Source organism: Anabrus simplex, chromosome 1, assembly GCF_040414725.1.
Source record: "Anabrus simplex isolate iqAnaSimp1 chromosome 1, ASM4041472v1, whole genome shotgun sequence".
Classification (NCBI taxonomy): domain Eukaryota; kingdom Metazoa; phylum Arthropoda; class Insecta; order Orthoptera; family Tettigoniidae; genus Anabrus; species Anabrus simplex.
This window is the reverse complement of record NC_090265.1, coordinates 459,770,480-459,784,788: the sequence shown is the minus strand read 5'-3', so window position 1 is coordinate 459,784,788 and position 14,309 is coordinate 459,770,480.

The following is a 14,309-nucleotide window of genomic DNA, read 5'->3' as shown; positions in this document are numbered from 1 at the left end:
CTTCCGACCCACTTGACTATGCCCTATGACCTTCAAACACACGAAGTGCCCTAGTTAGCTCACCCTGCAATTATAGCGAAGAAGGAACTGAAAGTTGAAGCATTATTCTTAAGAAGGAAACGAGGGTGATTTTATCATTTTGCAACAGTAGTACATATATCCTATTACTATTACTTTTTTTTCTCCATTTGTTTATCCTCCAGGGTCGGTTCTTCCCTCGGACTCAGCGATGGATCCCACCTATACAGCCTCAAAGGCAGTGTCCTGGAGCTTCAGACTCTGGGTTGGGGGATACAACTGGGCAGGATGACTAGTACCTCGCCCAGGCAGCCTCACCTGCTATGCTGAACAGTGGCCTTGTGGGGGGATGGGAAGTTCGGAAGGGATAGACAAGGGAGAGGGAAGGAAGCGGCCGTGGCCTTAGGTACCATCCTGGCATTTGGCTGGAGCAGAAGTGGGAAACCACGGAAAATCACTTCCAGGATGGCTGAGGAGGGAATCGAATCCCCCTTTACTCAGTTGACCTCCCGAAGCTGAGTGGACCCCGTTCCAGCACTCGTACCACTTTTCAAATTTCGTGGTAGAGCCGGGAATCGAACCCGGGCTTCCGGGGGTGGCAGCTAATCACACTAACCATTACACCACAGAGGCGGACCTGTTACTATTACAACAAATAATCTGGCACTGCTATATGTCCTATAAATGTGCTGGGTTTCTGTTTACATTGCATAACCAGTTTCGCGATAGGATTGTTTAGTACGCCGGTACACCACAAAAACTTAGTGTACTTGTCAATATGCAACGTATCTTACTAAATACGGATGGCGTTCAGGAAAGTTATGCTTTACACACCTTTTCTTGAACTATCATTGCTGCAGAGGCCATATTTTTGATCAATCGCATTAAGAGATGCCTTAATACAAGGAAACGTAAATTTAAGTAAGCCATTTTATTTGATATCATTAGCAAGAAATATTTTACTCTCGTCACACCATTCTTCAAGAGTCCATTTGTCTGTCAAAGTTATTTCGCTCAAGTGGCCAACATTAGCATAAGAATATATATATATTGCTAGGGGCTTTACGTCGCACCGACACAGATAGGTTTTATGTTGACGATGGGATAGGAAAGGCCTAGGAGTTGGAAGGAAGAGGCCGTGGCCTTAATTAAGGTACAGCCCTAGCATTTGCCTGGTGTGAAAATGGGAAACCACGGAAAACCATTTTCAGAATATAGGCTATATTAATAACGCTGTATGGCCTTCGGGCAGACCAAGTGCACGTCCTACAGGCGACGTGAGCGTCTGTCAGGATGGGCCCCTGCCTATACTGAATTCTGAAATTGAAGGTGGCACTCATACCCAGTCTCCTAGACAGAGGAGTTAACTAATGAAGATTAATTCCCCGACTCGGCTGGGAATAAACATCAGGACACTCTGGATCAAAGGCCAGCATCCTGCTTAGTTAGCCATGGATCCAGACAATATTAGTATAAGTGCATGTTTTTATATTCCAAATGAAAAAAGTAACATCTCTCTGCGTTCATCAGATTGTTTAATTTATAAGACAAGGGAGGCCTCGATAACTGGTCACAATACGTTAGATGAGCAGTGTTATTGAGGATAGAACTCGTTATTACCTAACACAAAATATATTTCTTCTGATCATGCCCCTGTTCCATCATATCACACTTCATATGACATAGGTTAGGAGAGAGGGGGAGAGAGAGGACCCACTAACGGACGAAGCTTACGGGATCTACAGTTCCTACTTTAATTATCAACAACAGCAACAACAATATTACTCGTATTTTTCTCGTGATTTAACGTCTCACTAACACATCCGCAGGTTTCGCCGATGGAATGACTGGAAAGGGCTAGGATTGGAAAGGTAGTGGCCGTGGCCTTAATTAATTAAGGTACACCGCCGGGCTGAGTGGCTCAGACGGTTAAGGCGCTGGCCTTCTAACCCCAACTTGGCAGGTTCGATCCTGGCTCAGTCCGGTGGTATTTGAAGGTGCTCAAATACGACAGCCTCGTGTCGGTAGATTTACTGGCACGTAAAAGAACTCCTGCGGGACTAAATTCCGGCACCTCGGCGTCTCCGAAGACCGTAAAAGTAGTTAGTGGGACGTAAAGCAAATAGCATTATTATTAATTAAGGTACAGGCACAGCATTTGTCTGGTGTGAAAATGGGAGACCAGGGAAAACCATCTTCTGGGCTGCCGACAGTGGGATTGGAACCCACCATCTGAATACGAGCTCACAGTTATGCGAACCTAACCGCACGACCAGCTCACTCCGTGACAATATTATTCCTTATGTGAATTGTGTGAATACTGCCGACGAGAGGAGGAGATGATCTCATCAAATGGACAAAGAAACATCCCAAAGCAGTCTTCCTCTCTGCCGTTAACCCAGCGGAACATTTTGGTGGCAAAAAAGCTGCTTCCAAGCAATTGGCATATTTTTCAGCCCTCAGCAATGATCATAGCTTACGTAAGCGCCTTTAATATTAGCCTACTTCTGTTCCTTCGTCTGGTGGTAATCATATGACAGAACAACAGGAATATGACGTCTGCAAGCAAGGTCCTTTGTTTTTGTTTGTTTGTTTTGTTTACGTAGCACCGACATGGTGACGATGGGATAGGACAGTGAAGAAAGTGACCATGGCATTAATTAAGGTACAGCCCCAGCATTCGCCTGGTTTTGAAATGAAAAACCACGGGCATCATCATCAGGGCTGCTGACAGCGGGGTTCGAACCCACTATATCCCGAATGCAAGCAAACAGCTACGTGCCCCAAGCCAGGTCGATATGTCGCTTGTTGATTGAAAGGGTAATTTAATAGCACGTCAAGTAGACCTATAGGAAAAGTGTCTGCTGATGGGGAGTGTGGCAGGAAGATAATAATAATAATAATAATAATAATAAAATAAAAATAAATAATAATAATAATAATAATAATAATAATAATAATAATAATAATAATAATAATAATAATAATAATAAGCGAGTTGGCCATGTGATTAGGGTCATATTGCTGTGAACTTGCATTCGGGAGAAGGTGGGTTCGAATCCCACCGTCAGCAGCCCTACAGTTGGTTTTCCGTTGTTTCCCATTTTCACACCAGGCAAATGCTGGGGCAGTACCTTAGTTAAGGCCATGGCCTTTAGTTTCCCTATCCTAGCCCTTTCCCATCCTTACGTCACCGAAAACCTCTGATGTGTTAGTGCGGCATTAAACTACAAGAAATAATAATATGACTTTCGCTACCGAGTTGCAGACCATCTGAAGTGGTGCCATCCAGTCAGTCTGCCTACGAATTTTAACTTTCCGATTGTGCTACTGTCTAGCAACAAAAGCGGAATTGTACTGGATGGGTCTTTTTCCCACTTTATTGGGAAGGGATGTATTCATTATTGCGTATTTCTCTAGTGATTAATAGTGTTGTGTGTGTATGAAGAGATGCATATTAAGACGAATGCAAACAACTGGCCCGCGGGCGAGAAAAATTGACCAGGCACATTAGAATCCCCGGCTCGGCCGGGATTCGAACCCACTGCCGCTGTACTGAAGGCCCCTACACTGACCATTCATCCAAAGAGCCATGGATGAATTAATTTAAGTTTTTTTGACACTGAGAGCGTCTCCAGAGAGTTTTAATTCGCCTACTACAATGATACGGAGTGCCAGCCTGAATCGAACCCGTGAACTTGGGATCATGAGTCAGCTAAATGGCAGCTAAGAGAAAAATGCAAACTAAGATATGAAGTATTGTGACGTGTAGTGCCGAACATTTTTGTCGCACCGAATTAAAAGAACGTGGAAGCCCTAACTGAAATTTTCAATTCCTTGCGAAATGAGGACCGGGATAAAGAGATGGAAGAGGTGCTAGTCAAGATAAATTATTCCTTAGAACAGCGTTTTTCAAACGATTGTTGACGTGCCTCCGTTAGCTGCTAAAACCTGTACTCACCTCCCCAAACGAAAATCAAAAATACAATTTTAGTGTTATTAGCTGTTGTGAACTCAATTGACGATATTCACATGAAAAACTACAAGGTGTAGGAAAATAAATTGTCGTCCAATAATCAGAGCCAGACACAAATAGAGAAGAGTAATGTAATATTACTACTATAATTCATCAAGTAGGAATCTCCACAGTCATTTTGCCTGGTTTCATTTTATTCTTCCCCTTTAAAGCGACAGTGTGAGTATTGGAAAGTATTTATGCAAAATACTGGGAGTTTTTACTCGCTGTTACTATTCTTTTCGCTTCACGTCATTTCTATTCTGTTCTATTCCTGTGTCTCCCTATTTCATCCATTTTACTTGATTTTATCTATTTCTATTGTCTTTGATTATTTTGATGACCTCGCTGTCTATTCCGAAACTCACAGACGATACATCTTTTTCTTAATGCTATTTGTTCGGGGTGTCGACCCATGTGGATCTTTTCCCCCAATTGGCACCATACTGTATGAAGCTGCGTGTAATTGGAATGGGACGTCACAAACACTCAGTCCCCAGGCCAGGGATATTAATCATTACAATTAAAAACCCCTGACCTAGCTGGGAATCGAACACGGGGGCGCCAGGTGACAGGCGGACGCGTTGCCCCTACACCGCGGGGCCGGACACGATACATCTTACTTAGAATTTCCTATTCGCTATGCAGTAGTACATAACGAGCCACCTGGTGACGAACGAAGGTACCATTTACAACGTACCAACTAGAGATGGGCGAAATTGTTCTTTTTCTGGAACTGTTTCGGTTGTTCCTGTCCCTAAAAATACTTTGTTCCGAATAACTATTCCAAAATAACAGTCAAATGTTTATGTAGTGGGGAATTAGAACCTCATAAATGCTAATTCGAAAGTTGTTTTCTCACTGCTAGTTTCATGCTTTAATTTTGATGTCTCTACATGGACGCCCGCAATTCTAAAATGTTTGATGTTCAATTTCATAAACTGAACTTACTGACAGTCATCTAGCATCTGTCATAACTGGAAATTTCTGTCAACATTTTAATGTTGCTGACGTTATATTGGTTTTTATATTCAAGAACATTGTTAATGTGCACCCCCCCTCCTGGAAAAAGTTCTGCGGGCGCCAAAGTTTCTCTATAAAACGCTAAACCATGGTTTTATCACAAGAAATCGGGTATTAATGAAGTGTGAAAAGGAAAACACCTTAATTGAATTAATTCATTTTTCAGATTTGTTCTGTTTTTAATATATATTTTCAGGTATTTTATAAATTGTATTTAATCACAAATCAGTTTTGACAGGCAGAAGAATCTAACAACAATTAGATTAACGAAGATTTTTATGGAGAAAAAGAAGGCAGGTATTGGAAAATATGAAACATGCAGCCCTAGTTCAATAACATTTGGTATATTTACATTGCCATAGTTTTATATGCCGGTACGTATATAGTTAAGATCGTTTGAGTCCAGCTAATTGCAGGCGATACGGAACACTGTTCTTTCGGAACAGGATGTTGCTAGACCTATTTCGCTGGAGTGCAGGCGATTCGGAAAAGGATGTTGCTAGACCTATCTCGCTGGAGTGCAGGCGATTCGGAACAGGATGTTGCTTGTCCTATCTCGTTGGAGTGCAGGCGATTCGGAACAGGATGTTGCTTGACCTATCTCGCTGCAGTGCAGGCGATTCGGAACACGTTTCGTTCAGAACAGGATGTTGCTTGACCTATCTCGGTGGAGTGCAGGCGATTCGGAACAGGATGTTGCTAGACCTATCTCGCTGGAGTGCAGGCGATTCGGAACAGGATGTTGCTACACCTATCTCGCTGGAGTGCAGGCGATTCGGAACAGGATGTTGTTAGATCTATCTCGCTGGACTGCAGGCGATTCGGAACAGGATGTTGCTAGACCTATCTCGCTGGAGTGCAGGCGATTCGGAACAGGATGTTGCTAGACCTATCTCGCTGGAGTGCAGGCGATTTGGAACACTGTTCGTTCAGAACAGGATGTTGCTTGACCTCTCTCGCTGCAGTGCAGGCGATAAGGAACACTGTTCGTTCAGAACAGGATGTTGCTTGACCTATCTCGCTGGAGTGCAGCCGATTCGGAACAGGATGGTGCTAGACCTATCTCGCTGGAGTGCAGGCGATTCGGAACACTGTTCGTTCAGAACAGGATGTTGCTTGACCTATCTCGCTGGAGTGCAGGCGATTCGGAACAGCATGTTGCTAGACCAATCTCGCTGGAGAGCAGGCGACACGGAACACTGTTCTTTCGGAATAGGGTGTTCCGGCGTACTGTTCATTTAAAGATCAGTTGCGAGTCCGGAACAGTTCCAAAATAAATGTTATTTTTTATCCATCTCTAATACCAACGGTCAAGTGATTTTCATGTTCCAGCCGTTGTCGTGGGTGGACGTGTTCCTTTTTTGAAGGCGCGGAATCAAGTCTTCGAGAAACGTAAATAATTTCTACTCTTCATTTCTTTGACAGGGCAAAATCCCAAAAGATTATTGTCTATTAAAACGGGCTGTTAAAGTATCCAACGCTAGCAGATTTAAAGGGTATTATTCTGCCGTGCTCTTTCCCTTTGAAACATACCAGGATTTTTAACATCACTATCATAATTGTTACACTATTACAAATAAATTATACGAATTAATGATTACTTTGAAATAGTAAAAGCCTCGGTTTCATACACTTGATATTGCTACATGTTAATAAGTTATGCAGTATTGGGTCATTACTCCCTTCCTATGTCCGACTCATTGGCTGAACAGTCAGCGTACTGGCCTTCGGTTCAGAGGGTCCCGGGTTCGATCCCCGGCCGGGTCGGGGATTTTAACCTTAATTGGTTAATTCCAGTGGCACGGGGGCTGGGTGTATGTGTTGTCTTCATCATCATTTCATCCTCATTACGACGCGCAGGTCGCCTACGGCCGTCAAATAGAAAGACCTGCACCTGGCGAGCCGAACCCGTCCTGCCATACGACATTTCATTTTACTCCCTTCCTATTAAATATGGCAAACGTTTCCCGTATGTGTCATGAGTAGTTAACAGTTGAGTAGATGGCATCAAATTCAGTGGACCCTTACGTCAGAAAATCTTCAAAATTGTAATATTTCTCTTTCACCAAAAGACCTATGCGGGAGAACCTTTCTGTATATCATTTTCTCCCCAAGTCCATTTAAATAGTTTTATATTAGGTCAATCAACCACTACAGATGAGTGAACAGTTTCTTCTTTTTGCTATTGTTTAACGTCTTACTAACACATCGAAGGTTTTCGGAGACGGAGGGATGGGGAACGGCTAAGATTGGGAGAGTAGCGGCAATATTAATTAAGATGAAGCTTCAGCATTTGCCATGTGTGAAAATGGGAAACCATGGAAAGCCATCTTCAGGCCGAATGATTTGACGTTTATAGACTAAATGATAAACTGTCTGATATGATGATATAGCATACCTAGTCAAGTAAACCAAGGAGTACCACTAGTATGTCGGAACACTGACCACGTGACACTTCAGTGTCTGCGAAACATCGGTTATCCGGAAGCGATGCTCTCGGCAAATTAACATTTGATGCATGTAGAAGTTCCGCTAGTTGTTGTGCCGTTCGCAATGGCGACTAAGCGTGAGCACGTTATTCTCAGTGTTACCGATAAAGTTAAAATAACAGATCAATTTAAGAATGGTGCTAGCTAGTGGATCAAGCTTAACTCAGGAATATGGAGTTGAAACTGCAATAATATCGGACAAAGACCAGTGACACCCTTATAAAATTCGCGAATGTACTTGACAGTAAATATAGAAGCTTGCCATCCTCAAGGAAGCTCTTCACTGCTTTGGGATGGTTGTAAAGTGGTTAGAGCAAGAAAAGTGATGTGATGCTGTCCAATTGCTGTCTTTGAAAAGTTGGCGAAATTTAGTGGGAAAAAAGAAAACAAGGAACAAAACGAGTCTTAGCTCTCGATGCAAAAGAAAATTTTGGGTTTTTCTTTCCTAAACTGTAGGCCTAATTTAATGTATTATTTTATGTAAGATTATTAGCAAGACGTGTGATATAAAATATATACAGTTTTGTGTTGAACATCTTCCTTTTCGTAAATGGTCGGTTATTAAAAAACATTTTTCCGAATACAGCTAGTCCCCAGTTGTTTCGAATAATTGATACTCTGCTGTATTTCGAAATTTTCAAATATTCAAAATGATCCAAGTTCAGTTTTTGCAGTCGTATTGTCCACCTTGAGGTGGAATGTCCCATAGATGTGCATTACATACTGACAAATCTTCCAGTGTTCAGTCTGAAAACGTCTGTGAAACCACTATCCATCTCCAGAAATGTCTATTTGTACATTTCTTATCTTTAAATAATTAAAAACTGAATCTGATAATCGTCATCTTGGTCTCTCTCTGCTTCTCTTACCCTTCATGGCTGAGTCCATTCGTCTTCTTATTTTTCTTTTTCTTTTTCTTCTTCTACTAGGGAACCTATCTTCCTCTATTCGCTTCATATTGCACTGTCATCGAAGCCTAATTAAACTCACAGCTTCATCCATCGAATTAATTCCTACTTAACCTCTACCTCCTCATTCTGAATACTTTCCTGTCATTATTTACACCGACTTTCATCAGTTGGTAACAATAATAATTTCGTGTGGCTATTTCTAGCCGAGTGCAGCCCTTGTAAGGCAGACCCTCCGATGAGGGTGGGCGGCATCTGCCATTTGTAGGTAACTGCGTGTTATTGTGGTGGAGGATAGTGTTATGTGCAGTGTGTGAGTTGCAGGGATGTTGGGGACAGCACAAACACTCAGCCCCCGGGCCATTGGAATTAACCAATGAAGGTTAAAATCCCCGACCCGGCCGGGAATCGAACCAGGGACCCTCTGAACCGAAGGCCAGTACGCTGACCATTCAGCCAATGAGTCGGACATCAGTTGGTAATTATATGACTATCCAAATAATACACTTTTGATTCATTTCACTCTGCTCAACAGAATTCATGACACACTCAAGTAATGAGGTAGATATATTGTTAACCACTCTGTCATCTCTGTTTTTCGTAGTATGCAACAGCTTGTAATGTATATATTTAACCACAAAGCGTAAACGATGTAACCTGATATATAAACACTCGATCTCTACTTCAATAGCATTACGCTGGAATGTCGTCACTCTGAGATCATTCATGGTGGTGAACACGCGTTGCACATCTGTCTTGCCTCGTTCTGTCTCAAGTCTTAAAATATGCTGCATTCATCCTACCGAAGTTTTGTCTTCTAATCTTAAATGTGAACCTTACTTCCTTATTTTGAAGGGAGGAATAAAAGAAAACTTTCTCCGCATCTTGTGAAAAACATAAATTAAAGTGTCAAGAAAACAGCAGGAAGAATATCCGATGTGTTTCTGAAAGAAGAGGCTATGTCAAATCTATTCTGTACTGCTCCGAGGCATGTTTGCAAATCGTCTCACGCGTTTCCTTTACTGCCTGACATGCCGGCTGTATCAGCAATAACCCTGCTGCCAAGCCTTCTGTAAATGGTTGGGCCCCACTATCTCCAACAATAACTACAATCTCCCCCTTGCTATGTAATAATTATAATGACATCTAACTTGAATACTCACTGAGTTTTAGAATTTATTACATCATGCTGTGATGACCTTTTATGGATCAGATACTGGAAATGGTTTTGAAACAATGTAGGATATAAGGGTAGGTGTAAGACAAACAGTCGAAGTAAGGATTAGTATTTATGGTTGATGATTCAAACCTCTTCAAATTAAATTCCATGTGATGAACATTGGCACGGAGTAAATTTTAAAGGGATAAGGCAAATAATGGATTATGCTTTGTTTGTGACGTGTGTTCTCTTTCGAGATTGATACCAATATTCGGATTTACCTTGACTATCAACAATGTTTTCTATATTTTACAGTTACCATTGAAATATCGGTTTCAGCCTAATAGCTTCTCGCCTGCCTGGCCTGAGTTCGAATCTCGGGTCTGGTACGAATTTAAGACTGGAGCACTTAGCCTCAGTGAACGTTAACTCGTAAGAGTAAAGTCTCATTCCGCATGGAAGTGGTTTTCACGATTTTTCATCTCAGATTCAGCCGAATGCCTAACATAGAGAACATACCTGCTCCTTCTAGTTTATGCCAAATTACAAGTTCTAAATTTCAGAATATGGCCGAGGGTGTCAGATTTTTCAGGGGTTTTACCCTCGATGTGGTTCTGAAAATGATAGCTTCTCCCTTGGGATTTTTCTGCATTACAGTCTCAAGGTTCTTTAATACCTCACCAGTACCTAAGTAGCATACATCTGGCCAGTATATCTGAAGTGTTAAGGCGACCTTGCAACAGAACTTGTATTCGGCTGCTGGTTTGAGTCCGGATGTCACATTCCTACTTACAAGATCTTTATCAAGACTCGATAATTACTACTATGAGCAGTTAAAATTAGAAGAAAAAACGCTGTTTACAGGTGAACTTTCCGTCTTATTTAGTACTGTATTATCCAATATCTGTTAAGCTCTCAGTGATTCATTACATGTGGAATAGAGTGGTTAAATTCTTGCCATACAAACTTTGCTCACATAAATGGATCTTATACTTATTTTTGGTGTAGCTTTAGTGAACCTCTCTAAAATTGGAATATTCGTTTATAAATAGTGGGAATTTCTGACCGGTAATAGTACCAAACGTCCTTCCAGCTGATTTGAATACGCCTTTACTGTCTCAGCTAAGCGTAATCACATGATCTTGAATGAAGGAGAAATTCTGTTCTTGCAAATTTGTTGCGTGTTCCTGGACGATTTTAATGACGACTGCGGAAACTGACCATAGCACGGTTTAGTTTCATCATACGATATCACGAGACTGGCAAATTGAAGACTATTGGCGCGTATTTGAAAAAAATCGGGTGAGTTCCTAGAAGGAAATAAATGAGGCACATCCAAATATTTTTAGGATGTGATATTTTAAATTTAAATTGAACGAATAATTTTAGGAAGTTACTCTTTTGAAAAATGAATCTATTCTATAAACAGGAATATTTCAAGTCCTGGCGTTGGGTAGGCTTCTATTCTTATTTTGGGAAATGTTATTCGGAGAATATGGAATGACAAACAGAGGTCGACCTACTATTAATTCTTTATCAATTATCTGGGGTTAACACTTACGTGGATTAAGCCAGTTTTACGGCCAGATGTCTTTGCAGATGCCAACCCAGTGTGGAGAGATATATTCACTATTGCATTTATCTGTGGTGGTTTGTGTTATGGGTGTATGAAGGTGTGTGTTTAAGCGATCACATACACCCAGCCCTTGAACTAGAGGAGTCAACTGGACGCGGCTAAAATCTCCGATGCGGCCGGGAATCGAACTCGTGTCATTATGAACGAAAGACCACTACGCTGAGCATTCAGACACGGAGCCGGACGCAAACAGAGATCGAAATCAAAAAGGAAGAAGAAAACATGAACCTTGTACAAACTGGGAACGATTGTAAGGTCGAGTTGAGGCCCTGTCGGGAACCTATTTCATTGCACAAGTGGCAAGTAATCTGTGAAGTTCTTTACGGAACGTTTTCTTACAGACATTATGTCCATTAATTCCATTTCAGTCCGCCTCTGTGGTGCAGTGGTTAGTGTGATTAGCTGCCACCCCCGGAGGCTCGGGTTCGATTCCCGGCACTGCCACGAAATTTGAAAAGTGGTACGAGGGCTGGAACGGGGTCCACTCAGCCTCGGGAGGTCAACTGAGTAGAGGTGGGAATCGAACCCCCCTCAGCCATCCTGGAAGTGGTTTTCCGTGGTTTCTCACGTCTCCTCCAGGCAAATGCTGGGATGGTACCTAACTTAAGGCCACGGCCGTTTCCTTCCCTCTTCCTTGTCTATCCCTTCCAATCTACCCATCCCACACCAAGGCCCCTGTTCAGCATAGCAGGTGAGGCTGCCTGGGGGAGGTACTGGTCATCCTCCCCAGTTGTATCCCTCGACCCAATGTCTCACGCTCCAGGACACTGCCCATGAGGCGGTAGAGGTGTGATCCCTCGCTGATTCCGAGGGAAAAGCCTACCCTGGGGGTAAACAGATCAAGAAGAAGGAGAAGAAGAATTCCTTTCAGTTCAGAATTTAGTGACTTTTAACTATCACTAACACTGGTGTCACTGGTATCACTTTCGCTGAATGTCGCTATACATAGAGCTTCTGGTAGGCTTCAAGTGTTGAGTTATTTTATGAGCCGTTACGTCGGGTGTCATTCATGAGAAGATTGTAAATGAGTACGCCGCCCATTTCCTGCGGTTCCTGTCCACTTAACACGGCCTCGACTGTCTCTTTTGAGTAACAGTCACACCAGCTAAAGAAGATGCAGATAAATGACAATTGTTAAGGTGTGGGTGGCGTCAAGATGTTCCTCAAGTTTAATGTCTCCACACGGTGATCATTCTAATTCAAGACAGAATACATGAAGTTACTTAAAGGTCCACCATTCCTTCTTGCATTTTGAACAGACTCTCTGTTACGATATTTGTACTGTGCCGACTACATTGAACAGGCAAGTCAGCGAGTTTAAACGGCGCTCAGTTGCGCTATTATAAATTGCACAGGACGGTATTTAACATTTTTGTCGCTGCGGGCTATTAACAAAATGCTGCCCCCCGCCCCCCCACTCCCAGCGAAATTGCCTGTAGGCATACATGTGAAAATAATTGAAAGGAAGACAATTGAATGAATAATCGATAAACAAAGTAAAAATAATGAAGAGGAAAACATACACAACATATATAACACTTCAAAAGTCACACACAACATATGTAACACTTCAAAAGTTACTAAAGCTGTGGTTATATTCATTTATCAACGCGAGGTCACTGCTGAAGAGGTTTTCTCGCACTTTCTATTAGACAAAGGCATCGCCACATCATCACAGTCTATGGATTTTTTAAGAGTTCACTCTCAATGTACAGTAGAGAAGACCTGTAAGGTTTCTTTGAAAGAGAAGAACGAAGACATGTTTTGATTTGTCGCAAGGATAAAATGGATGTTCAACTGAATTTTCGGGTATATGTACAAACGGAAACGTATGTTACTATATGGGTATTCATTTTTAAACAGTTCTACCGAATCAAAATGCTTTAAGCAGGTGTTTCTTGCCTTTAAAGTAATATGATCTGCGCCGTAAAAAACAGGGAAGTTACAAGTGTAAATTCTGCGATGCGCGTGAATCTGACATCAGTAGACTATGTATTTGAAGTTAAAATGCGTTGTTTCACTACTTGACCACTAATTAAAACATGCTCTAATATAAGCTGTTATAAGAAATGTATAAATTTCTTACGTAGGCATAATAAACAATCTTGATTAAGGAAAGAACATTTCTGCCCCCGAAAAGTTGCCACTCGGGCGATGGCCCATGTTGACCCGTGCGTAAATACGTCGCTGAAATATTGCACTCGAATACTATAAACCGCAATGTAAAATGCATTGCATCAGTAACATGATAGGATGTGAATTGTATTGTTTATTATTTTCGTGGATTTTGTGAAAACTGTCGTTTGGAGTGTACGGCGCATGAGTCAGCGTTCCCAATCAAAGCAAAACATGCAGATACCTCACAAGAGTAGATACGAGTGAACACTAAATCGCTATTCTACATAAGTGAGTTTTGTTCTACTAGGACTTCATCAGTGCTTCATCAACATAATTATACTGAACTGTTCTCATTTGTGCGTGGTGTAAGCCAGCTCTACGCATTTCACCTACCTTTGTCGAGCGGCAAGAATGTACACGTGTACTGTACTATGTGCGTGGTTAACTTCTCACTGCAATTATACAGTGCAGCGTTGCAACGACGGGCATTTTACTAATGATATTACAAATGGTGCATATTTTCATCATATTGTACCTTATAAGCACTGTAATGAAAGACTTTGACTTACAGAAGTAGCATATCCTTAATGAAACAACTATAAAAGTAATGATTGCATTATGATTATGGGACCTCTTTAAGAAAAAACGACCCCCTGCGGGTGGGGGACGCACATGTAGAATACACCCGCGGTATCCCCTGCCTGTCGTAAGAGGCGACCAAGGGCTGACTGAGTTAGAACCATGAAACTAATTTTGAATCGTACCATCACGCGGGGAACACCATAGGTTGCCTGTACTTGCGAGTAGTACCACTAAATTCGGTACGAAATAGGTTTGTGATTAGTAGCAGTAAAAGCCTGGCCTGGTGGATTCCAGTACCCGTGCGTCGTACCCATGTGTGCAACACTGCGGGTCTGGGCGTAGCCTGTGAGTTGTACCACTA